The sequence below is a fragment of the Coloeus monedula genome (assembly GCF_965178545.1).
Source record: "Coloeus monedula genome assembly, chromosome: 5".
Classification (NCBI taxonomy): Eukaryota; Metazoa; Chordata; class Aves; order Passeriformes; family Corvidae; genus Coloeus; species Coloeus monedula.
In genome coordinates, this window is record NC_138785.1 from 21,242,598 (window position 1) to 21,254,622 (window position 12,025).

At 38.4% G+C, this 12,025-nt stretch overlaps 1 protein-coding gene across 1 annotated transcript in view; it reads left to right on the forward strand.

The window, feature by feature from the left end:
* CCSER1 (coiled-coil serine rich protein 1) overlaps positions 1 to 12,025 on the forward strand; it is a gene marked incomplete at both ends in the record, with an annotated part of 543,822 nt that overhangs the window by 238,842 nt on the left and 292,955 nt on the right. The window lies entirely within an intron of this gene.

Here is a 12,025-nt window from a genome sequence, read left to right on the forward strand (position 1 = left end):
AGGTGCTTCCCTCCCCAGGGAAGAGTTTTAATTCAAATGGGCTTATGATTGTGATTTAAGGGACATCACATGTTCTTCTGTGATGCATCTATATTTGCCTGCCCAATTGCAGCAGCTTCATCCCTTCAGGCTCTATTGGCAGTGTGAAAAAAAAAAGCCTGAACATGAGGATGTGAACTGGAGTGCACCTGATCACTTTGTCAGGTGCCTCTGCGCCTCTGACTGTGGATAGTTTGTCAGGAGAAAGGTAAGAGAGATGCGACCGCAAGCAAAGGTGACGTTTAATGGCAGTGCGAGCCTAATGGCAGAGAAAGAAATAGTCAAGAAACAGTCACTTAACTTAAAGAAAAGGTCAGAAGCAAATGAAGCATGTGCTCTGTGTCTGGTGATTTTGTAGGCTCTTGCAGTCCAGAGGTTTGGGGCTTGTTATTTCACCCAGCAGGAGTGAAAGGGAGCCTGCGCCCTGCAGTTCCAGGCTGTCTGAGCAATCAGTTTTACCAGAGATGTCCAATTAAAGATGGGTGAATGTCTGGACAGATGGATGGATAATGTCAGATGGACCATGCCACTTCTCCCCACTGTAATGAAGGAATGACTTCTCCCTGCTTCATTCCAAAGCATCCTGTGTGCACATAGGGGACTGACCTATAGTTGAGTCCAGTGACTGAAGTATTAATTGAAATTACCACCCCAATCAATGTGACTAATATTCTTCTTTGTACCCGCGTTAGTCTAAAGGCAGATTAATGTAGAAGAGATACTTGTAACCTGACTTTTCTACATTCCAAAACTTAAAGTGCTGCCAGGGAAATTCATCAAAGGGTTCATCTGTAAAAATATCCCTGCAGGTATATAGTATGCATAAGCTATACTGTGCTACTTTTTGGACTTTTCGGCCCTACCAGCCTTATCAGTTTGTTTTTGGTCTTTTTTTTCAGTTGTGTTGTAGTTTTCCTAAGATGAACTCAGGCTTAAGAATGGCTAAAGGAGCTGGGTTAAGGAAGTACAAGTTCTTTAAATGAATCAAGTAATACCTTCCTTTCTTGGTATGTGGCTGTCATGAGGGTAGAAGAAACCCACTTGACTGTCACACTGCAGTTATGCAGCATTAGACTGTGGAACAAAACTGAGGATTTGGCATCACAACCAAAATGTTTGCAACAAAGATTTTTAAGGAATTGGCCAGTTGTTAGGCTCAATCAGCAGAAGCCATCTTTCTTTGCCCTGCATGAGTTCAGTTTATCAAGCAGCTCTTTCCATCTGTTTGCATGGTGGTTTGGGGTTTTTTTGTTGTTTGTTTCCTTTCTTAAATAACAGCATGTTCACGATTTTGTCTTCTTGACTCCGTTTTGTCTCTGTGATATCAACTTCTACAGAACAAAGTTACTGCGCAAAATACCACATGGCTAACACCGGAAAAATCTCTCCTCTATAAATATTTTACCTAAGAGAGGATTCAAATACAGTCCGTGATGTGACAGTTGATGTTAATCCTGTTTTTAAATAAAAATCCTTCTATAGTACATGCTAATATGAATAGAGGATTCCTCTTGTGCCCATGCAAGAAGACGTGAAAATCATGAGCATCTTGGGAAATTTTACTGTGTCAAAAAAGCTTCTTGTAGATTGACTCTTACTCCTTCACAGGCCTTCAGGCAACTGAATTTTTAAAAGTAAGGATTTGGAGGCTTGTTGGGATTTTCACAATGAAGTGATGGTATTTCCTAGTGTGATTAGGAAAAAAGCAGCACAGCTTTGTCCCCAGTGGTGTTACTGGGAGTCTTTTGCAGGTTAGGTTGATTGCCCCTTGGTAACACTGTTGATCAAAAAAGAAATCACTCAATGCTCTTGGCAAATGGTGATAACCATTTCTGATGTTAAATCCATTTGGAATGAAAATTAGTATCTAAAGGTATCATGGTAATATAAACAAACGCAATTCAAAGAAACACAGAAATTGCTGACAATTACTTAAGCTGTGACTTTAACTGTAAATTTATTTAAAAGGACTGTAAGTGTTTAATTGGTAAAATGACTACAAAAGAGATTTAAAAAGATCCGAACTCCTAGTCACTTTCCTAGGAATAGGACAATGTTGCAGCCTTAGCAAAATGATTTACTTGTAAGGATAATATTGTTTGTATGACTGCTGTCATCTCACTGAATCTGTGTACCACTGGATTCTTGGTATTTGAACAAGGATCCAGAGTTTTGTAAAAGGACTATGCAGTCTTCCCACAGAGGTGGAATATGGCTGCTTTCTTTGTTTAATTTTAGAGTTGCGTGAAAAACGCTGTGAACACATCAATAGATGGGAGGATCATGGATCGGTTATAGTTTCAGCTGAGAAGATTTGGTAATCCAGACTAGAATTTGATAATCCAAAATGACCTTGTTTTAACAGAAGAAAGTTGCTCAGAGAAGGGATGGAAAATACATCTGTGTAGCAGATGACCTACAGAATGACTCGTGTGCTTGTCAATCTTTATTACATGTGTGAAATTCTTAAGAGTATTTAAAAAATCACTGCAACAATGTATGTACAGTACAGATTGGCTGCCACGCTCTGTTGTGCAGACATGAAGTTGTTGGGTGGCTTTCTCAAGGTTATAAACCCCACAGGAGGTGTGAACTTCCCTGGTTCGTTTCTATAACAAGCTTATTATTATTTTTCAATTTAAAAAAAGTTTGAGGTTTTTCTAATTTAAACTAAAAATAATGAGAAGGGAAAAGTACAGCATGGAGCTGTGACTTTATTAAAAAGCTTGTCAGTGACAGATCCAGATCTCATGATTTCCGCTTTTCTACCTGGTGCTTCTCTGGCTTAATCTCTTTTCAAACTTGGTGTAGTCTTAGGCTTCCAAAAGAAGTAGTCACATTCCAGCCTTGCTTCTCCTTTGTCATCACATTTGTATGTGAGATCTCTGTTTCGGTTTTACTCTGCTTGCTTGCATACAGATGGGAAATGAGCTGGGGCTGAGGAAAGGGCAGAGACCTGGTCTCTTGGCACAGAACCTGCTGGTTCTGATTAATTATTAATTGAACTATAAGATCAAAATAAGTTACTTGCAGTAAGTTCTACAATTAGTTTAATAAAAACAAAACCAAAAAGCCAACTAAACCCAAAAACCATGACAACTTTTTTTCCTTCTGTGACAAGCTGGAGCAAAATTGTCTGGATGAAACAGCTTTCAGTAAATCTATGGGTGACCATGATCTGGACTTATCAAGAACACATAAGCATACTGCTTCAGCTAGAATATGATGCCCTTGGAAGGATAATTGAAACCAAAGGTGCCTGGAATGAGGGTGTAGTTTCTCAGCTGGTGATGGTTTGGTACATAGAGAAGCTCCACAAGACCTACCCAAGGTGTGTTACAGCTGACAGGAGTGGAATAGGCAGAGAGAGTTCAATTTTTCACGACTGCGTGCTGGTTTTGGCTGGGGTAGAGTTGATTTTCTTCCCAGGGGCTGGTATGGGGCTGTGTTTTGGATTTGTGCTGAGCACAGGATTGATAACATAGAGATGTTTTTGTTATTGCTGAGCAGGGCTCACACAGAGCCAAGGCCTTTTCTGGTTTTTGTACTGGCAGGGAATTTAGGGGTGCATGGGAGGTTGAGAGGAGACACAGCCAGGCCAGGTGACCCAAACTGATCAAAGGGCTATTCCAGACCATAGGGCATCATGCTCAGTATACAGAGTGGGGGGAAAAAGGAGAACAGGGAGAAAATTTGGAGTGATGACATTTGTCTTGCCAAATAGCTGTTATCTGTGATGGGGCTGTGTTCTCCGGGAGATGGCTGAACACCTGCATGGGAAGCACTGAATGAGCACCTTGTTTTGCTTTGCTTGTGTGCGTGGCTTTTGCTTTCCCTATTAAACTGACTTTTTTTCAACCCCCGAGTTTTATGCCTTTTACCCTTATGATCCTCTCTTCGATTCTGCTGGTGGGGGAATGAGTGAGTGGCTATGTGGTGTTTGGTTGCTGGCTGGGGTAAAACCAGCAACACACGTATTGCTCTTGTCACAGAGAAAATTCAATTTAATAATACAATGTAGAAGGTAGTGGAGTGTTATGGGAGATGCTCAAGCCAGGCCAGCAGAGTGAGATAACTCCTATGGCACAGGGGCAGCTGCAGAGTGACTGGAGTTCTCTCCAGTTATCCCTAGAAAACTCAAACATTGCCTCTACTTGAAAAGTTATTTTGGTTTTTTGTTTCGTTTTAAAACAATTTTTTTTTGTTTTAATCCTAGCAGACCTTTTGAGCTGTGCAAGTTAAAGACCATTCTGACTTCATGGAGTTTTAATAAAGTTTAATATAAAGTGTATTTTACTATAAGGTTTACTGGCAGGCTCCCTGGGGAACCGATTTCACCCTGATATCTACCCACCCACAGAAACAGGTATACATTTCTTACAGACATACTTACTGTAAACATGCTGTCAATTTCTAGGTTGCTTTTTTTTTTAATTACATCTGCTCTTGTTTAGAGCTGCATCTGTGTAGCTCTCTACAGCAGCCTGCTCATCCTCTCTCTCCTTTGTTTCATGAAAAAAAAAGGGCATTAAAAGAAGATGGGAGGAAAAGTAAATCAAATGCCAATCAAAGGTACTTAAGAAGAGCCCCAGAAGAAGAAAGGGTTGCAGCTACCTGTGATTGTCCAAAAGGAGTGCTGGATTTTTCTTTCTGGGTATACAAAAGGCAGGAGATTGCCAGTGTGGGAACTTCCATTTGTGAATTACAAAAATGTGTTTAAATTGCAGCTAGTGCAAGCTTTGTGCTATTTTAGTAGTTAATTTATAGAGAAAGATGGCCTTGGGCTTAAGGTACAAAAGTGAAAATCAGAGGATACAGAACTTCTGGCCCAGAAACAGCATGTCTTCCTGGGGGAAAAAATGTAGGTGATTTAAATTCTATCTGCAGAACTGCCAGAGTACGTTTATTCTTTCTAGTGGCATAGTGAGGCTAATTTTATTAATCCTTTTTAAGTGCTCAGAAGGCAGCCATGGCAAAATACTGATTCTTGCAAGTGTTCTAGGTGCCAAAATATGTAAGAATAGGGACGTGAACATGATCCTGGAGGCTGCATTCTGAAAACCTGGGAGAGCGAATCAGTAATAAGAATATTAATTCACGTAAATAGTCCACACTGGCATCTGACTGTTTGACTTTTATGAATGCTATGATTTAATTACTGCTTTTTGGCATGTCTGAGGATGTTGCATTGAATACTGGTGAGATTAGATCTGGTATTTATTAAAGGAACGAGCAATATCTTGCCTAGTACAAACAACATAACAGAGCTTCAGAAGGGTTGACACCTTACATTACAGGAAACATGTTAGAAGCACTTCACTCTAGTGTTTTTTCATCTCATGCGTATGATGAGATTAAAAAACATCATATTTGACAGTTTCAATGAAAATCAGGCTCCCCTCTAAGTCACATTGTCCCTAATAAATAAGTTTGGATCAAGAGAGCTGCTGTAAAAAACCATAAGTTTGAATAAATTTTTCAAATGGCTGATGGTCTTAAAAGTTTGTTTATTAAGTTCTTAGTAGTCATCTATTTCATTATGTACATAATGTCTGAAGTTTAGGATAAGAGTCTTTATCACTGAATTCTAAGCAATAATTCTTTACTGATTATTCTCTCTTTTAAAGCCTCCTTCCCCTTCCCTAATATCACAAGAGGAACCAAACATTTCTTTCACGTTTAACAGATAATGAAATTAAAATTCAAATAATAATGAAAACTCCATTAAAGAAATATCTGGCTTTATCCCTCCGTTTCCTGCCGTGCAGGTGGATGAGAGGCTAGGAACAGGTAGAGGAGTGAAAATGTCATGTAATTATAACCATGACATATGTTTCATCTTTCCAATTATCTAATTTAAAACAAAGAACTACTCAAAGCTGTAAAATTTGGTCCTATTTGTTTTGGTAGAAAATAAGCTCCTTTCCACTCATAAGGGAAAGGAAGATATAATTTCTGAATAAAAAAAAAAGAATACAATTTCAGTAGACACTGCTTATGAAGACAGATTCATGTTGAAGTTCTGTTACAGCACTTATTTCTTATTCCTAAATATATCCATCAAATTTTTGTAGCTATTAGCATATGATAGCAGCATTTCAATTAAATTTTAGCAAAGCAATTAACAGAATGGAGATAAAAGAAAACCTTAAATGTGTCATATTGGAAAGATTACAGGTATGATGTGATCGTACACCTCATAAAGCATGAATGTTTTTTGGGAACAGCAGGAACATAATCAGTAGTAGGAAAGCCACATGGCAAAGAGTAGTAGAAGATACCTGAATCACGGATAGCCACCAAATGGCTGATGGGCCGTACCCTGCCTACAGGAAGAAAAGTCAAGGGCTTGATGCTTCTCTATCTCGTTGACCAATCGGTATGAAAATGTCATGGCTTAGCAGTTCCCTAATGCTGGCTCCTCTGACACGATGGACTCATGGTAGCAAGGTTAGTTTTCTGAAGAAAAGGTTATACTGAAAAGTAGATGGCTTTCTGCTGCTAAATTCCCATCTGTCCAGACTCTGTTGTGTAGGGGCTGGAAGAGGCTGGTCAGGGCTGGGAGCCCCTGCCAAAGGCTAGATTTGAAGAAGGGAGCTAGTGTGAGACTGCTGGATGGATTGGAGGACAGCATCCCTCACGAGGGTGGGGGCAGTTTTACTCTGGTCATTTCTGTGGAAGAGGCTGTGGCTATGTAAGGGGATTCCAGATGAGGTCTGTGCTAGCATGAGAATTTACTCATGGGCAGAGGATTGAGCAGGGCTCCTGTGATCTCACTGAGCTGCAGGTACTCTCATTGATGGGTCTTGTAGTTGCCACTACTTTCTCCATTATTTGGAGTATGCCACATATGTACTAGTTTGGGAAATTATAGGTTGTCCGAAATCCACCTGAACAGAAGTTGCCAACCCTGTTTGCAGCAATGAAGGTTGGAGGACAAAGATCATTTTAAGTGGGAGTTTCAGCGTTTCCTGGATAAGTCAACTGCCAACTGCAGCTGTCTTCTGCATTCTACGTGTTGATGGAAAGGGAGGAAAAATTGTGCTTTTCCATTATAGTCACATCAGCCATCTTCTATTAAATCTTTCCAACAGAGCATGATGCCAAATAATCTCTTGTCAACCTTTTGTCCAGTCCCACTCAAATTGCTTGAAATATTTTTTCTGTACTAGGAAGGTAAAGACCTTTCTTAAACTATCATATGTATTCAGAAAGCCCAATGAATTTAGTGTCCCTTTCCAGGAGCTTTTACAGTAAGCTTCTGCAGAAACATTTTTCTCTTGCTCTTGTGAAAGCATTGTATTTGATTTTTGAAATTTTGCCTGTGCAAAAAAGGATGCATCAGCAATGTCTAAGAAAAAAATAGTTCTGCCTGATCAAATGAAAATCACTAAATTTTTTTTTAACTTGAAAATGTAGTTTCTATCATTGAGGTTTCCATGGGGGAGGAAGGGGCAGAGAGACAGGAGATTAATTGGATGTTTTAGAGTCAAGTGTGCAAGTTCAATGCTAAAATAAATCAAGGCAATATAGCTCTGGCTGAAGTTTCAAGGTTGTCAGAAGTAAACAAAATAGTTGTTTTTCTCATTGTTTGGTTCTTCCTCCTCCCTCATCCGTCCCCATTTCTAAGTGTCTGTAAAGCAAAAAAGCCTAAGCATAAATGATATGATTTCAGGAAAGACATTCTTTCTTAAATGTAGCCCTTTCAGATGTAGTTATGTTGTTACTCAAAACTGGCTGGTTTTAACTGAAGTTCTCAGGAGTGCCTAGTGATGTGAGCTCCTTAGGTTTTATGCTTAGCATAAGACCTGAAAATAAATGGTATTTTGCACTCAAATACCCAGTAGTTTCTTCAAGGCAAGTCTCTTAGAGTTGCTCTTACCTAAAGCTAAAGATTCATAAGAGCCACTGGTAAACATCATCTGTACAAAAAAGAAATGCTGCCCTTCAGAGCAGCTGATGCCCGCTCTGGTACGTCACAAAGCTTTGTGCAGAAGTTTGATGTTCGGAAATTACAAATAGAGCGACCATCTACGGTGTTTAAGATTAAACTGCCAAGAGTTGGTTATGTTTTAGGTAGCTTATGACTTTATCTTTGAGGGCTGGCCTGCAAACACCTTCCTAAAGACTTCCAAAATATTTCTAGTAGTTACTATAAAATCCATTACGGATTCATTTGAATATGCAAAAGTGCTTAATATCAGTTAAAAGCATTCACTGAGCTATGTCACTGATGATGATTAAAACAGAGGAAAGCTTACTCTAGTCATGGCAGGTATTTATGTAAGTGAAGTCTTTCTTAAAAAAGTAGCTGCATTATTTACACAGCATGTGGAGAAATAAGGTTGTCTGAAAATAGAATTTGTGAATTGTACATGGTTTGTAAAATGCACACCCAAACATACATCTGAAATTATACACAAGGCACTTACTTATTTTACTACTTTAAATATATTTCTAAAGAAGTAAGGTCATAGAACTTTCCTTTCAGCTGGGAAAACTTGTTCAAGTCCAAATTCACTGTAGTACATATGTTTTTCCTGCTTCGTAAAGCCACCACAATCTTTAAATTGTTCTCAACTTTTTATTTAATACTGAATTTATTTATCAACTGAATTTTATTCACTTGGTGCTGCAAGATGCTGCAAGAAATGTCCATATAACTTTGATGCCTCTGTCAATATATTGATTTTACAGCAGTTTTCCCAAAAATATCTTTCAGTTTTCATGAAAAGTTATTTCTAGACCTCTGATGTCTTGCTTTACACACAGGACTTCTGCATGTAGTCTTTCAAGACGCTTTACCGTAGTGTACTCCTTGAATTGATAAATATTTTGAAAAATGTAACTAGCTGCAACAACTTCCTTAGAAGAAGGTGTAATAGCATATATTTTTCTTGGCATGTGTGCTTGGGTTCATTAATGCACATATCTGGCATTTTTAGTGCTGGAGAAATAAAATCCAAGAGTCATTAAAACTGTGCTTTTCAAAAAGAAAGCAGTCATACTGAGCAGGAAGGTTTTCTTAAGCAATGGGCCCAACTATTGGAACTCAGTACATAAAACCAGAATTCACCAGCACTCAAACAATTCACCTAAAAATCTTTTGCATATTCATAATGCAACAATATTCTGATTTTGAGTGGTGTTGTGATAGCAATTCTTTCCTTTAAAAAAGCCCCAGGATTTAGCTAGCATTCCTTTATTACATGGCCATGTCTGATTCAGAATAAAATGTGACAATCTGCTACCTTTACTGTCAGTGTCTTTACGTGGGAGTGCTGTTGTACAAATAGCTTAAAAATACAAGAGCAGAAGTGGTGTCATGCCCTCAGATGTGTAGGGAAATCATTCCAACAAACTTGATGTTAGGGATGAACAGCCATCTCATGGCAATGAGGCAGTTTGGATATTATGCATCTGCCAAGTGAGTGCACAGTAATGAATGTCTGCTGAAAGAAAGCACGGACCTGTGATCCCACAATGAATGTTTGATGAATCTCAAGACCATCCTATTTGTACTTGAAAGATAAATCTCTTTAACCTTTCTGAAAGGGATACGGCTGCAACCTGATATTTCAAAAAAGAAATGTTGCTTTTTTGTTTGGTGAGAAGTTACACAATTAATGGGTCGCTGGGTTATCCATTTATCAAATAATATAATATGTGTTTCAAACCTTGAGAACATAGTTGTGTAGATGAAAGTCTGTCAAATCATTATGAAAGATTTCCAAAACCAAAAATTATATTCAGAAAGTGCTTGGAATAACAGTCTAAATGAGCACAATTTCTTTTAATTAGTTACCTGATGAGAGTCAGATAACTTTGACTAAGTAAATATTCTGATTTTTACTAAACCTATTTGAAAAGAGATGAATTCCTGTTGTATTTGTTCATGTACAGCATACTGGCATCTCCTTGGTTTGATCCTGTTTATTACAGCTTTATTAACTAAGGTTACATAGCATTAGCACTTTTTGGGAACTTGAAATTGCATATTGAAATTATATATTTTAATCTAATTTTAATTTAAGATGTTCTGGTGAGCAGCTGAATTAGAAAGTGGTTTTTGCATATATTTCAGCTGCAGCTCAAGTAATGAAAGATCCAAGTTTTATGCCTGATCATAAACTTGTAAATTTTAGAAATTATTTGACATGTTTTATATCTGACTGTGGCAGGATGTAACCCAGAGCATCTCTCACTTTGAAATGGTGCTGTACTTCATCTAATCTGTGTAATATTCTCCCTCAGAAGTTTACAGAAAGCCACTCCACCTTCAGTATGACTCAGTCCATACATCCTCCTCACCTTCTCTCAAGGGGTACCTTCCTGAGACAGTGGGCTTTTAAAAGCCCTGTCTTGGCTTTCAGATCCATGCTGAAACAGTCAAACTTCCTTGTCCTATCCTTTTGGACCCCAAATTCCATATCTTTGTAAATTTCTTAGCCTTTTAATTACAGTAAAAGCCCACATTTTTAGTGTGAGTCTCTCACACTGTGTTTGGAGTTATTTCTGTTTTGGAAACCTCAATTCATGTTGGATTTCTTTCTGGGCAGAGTAATAATAGCCCTTTTTAGCCAGTTCTCTCATGAAAGAGGAAGTCACTCCTTGGATTAATGTCTTCTCCCACCCCAGTCTTAGTTGCTGTATGCTTTTATGACTGTGCACCCTTTCACTGCCCTGTAGGCTGTGCTCTGGACTGTAGTATTCCCTTTAATGGCTCTCCTGTCCCTGCAAAAAGCTTTTGGTGAGCTCTCCAGTCGTGATTCTCAGCTCTGATATATGCAATTTGAGTTCTGCAGCCTAAGTGGGGCCTCTTCTAGCCCATAAATATTATGAGATGAATCTCACCATCCACCCCAGCAGTCTGGATGAAACCCCACAAAGCACACAAGAAGGAACATGCTGCATTTTGTTGCAGGCCGGAGTGTTTTGTTCTCTGTATATAAATGAACCAGTTTTACAAAGTGGTCTTGTCCTCTTACACTTCCCCTTTAGCAAATTACAGATGTAAGTGATTGATTGGTCCATTTAGAAAACCTCTGTAATGAAAAATTTTTTAGGTTTTTTTCTTTTCTTTTCTTTTTTTTTTTTTTGTACTAGGCTTTTAAAAATGTGTTGTTGAACAGTAAGACAATGACTATCCTGGTTTTCAGCAGTGGAAAGCTTGAGAAGGGAATTAAATGAGATACAGTCTCTTTCTGGTTTCTTAGGCCGTGGATCTTGGCACTATCCTCTGATTAGTTGGATGGCTCTTTGGTCATTCTGTGTTTAAATATAAGCCAGATACCTTCTTATAATAGTTTTCCCTGCATTAAAGGAGAGGGGGGAAGTAATCAATATGTTAACTCATTTTCTATCACAAAGATTATTATAGTGACATAAAGCACAGAGAGAATGTTTCTGTCAGTGAAAAAAAAAATGCCATCTGGTATTTTATTTTGATTATTATATGGAGCTTAGAGTAAATTTGTATGATTTTCTGTCAGTTCTGTCTAGTGATTTATATATACATTCCTCCATTAAATCACATTCATTATGTTTACCACTCTGTTGATGCTGAAATAGGTACTATATAAAGTCATAAAACATTTATGAAATCTTAACTAGTGAAGCTTGCATGAGTTGGTGATCCATCCTTTCTGTCTGAGGAGAATGAACCCAACGTGTCTATTTTAAGACACAGGTTGAATTAAAGAGGCAGAGATCAAGTGCTCTGCCAGCCATGTGTGATTTGGCTTTTATCTGAACCCAGAAACTGAAAATTACACCAAAATGATGGATAGTTATTATGGCATTGCCTGGGGAACAGGGAAAAAAAAAAAAAAAAGACTGAAAAATATGAGGCATGTTTGCCCTTCTGTCAAGGCCCACACTTTTCACCCAGCATCCAGATGTGTGGTCTGCTGTCCTCCTCATGCCATGTCATTTGCTCTGGCCCTTTGTTTTCTATCTGTAATTCTCAGCTTCCACTGTTGGGAAA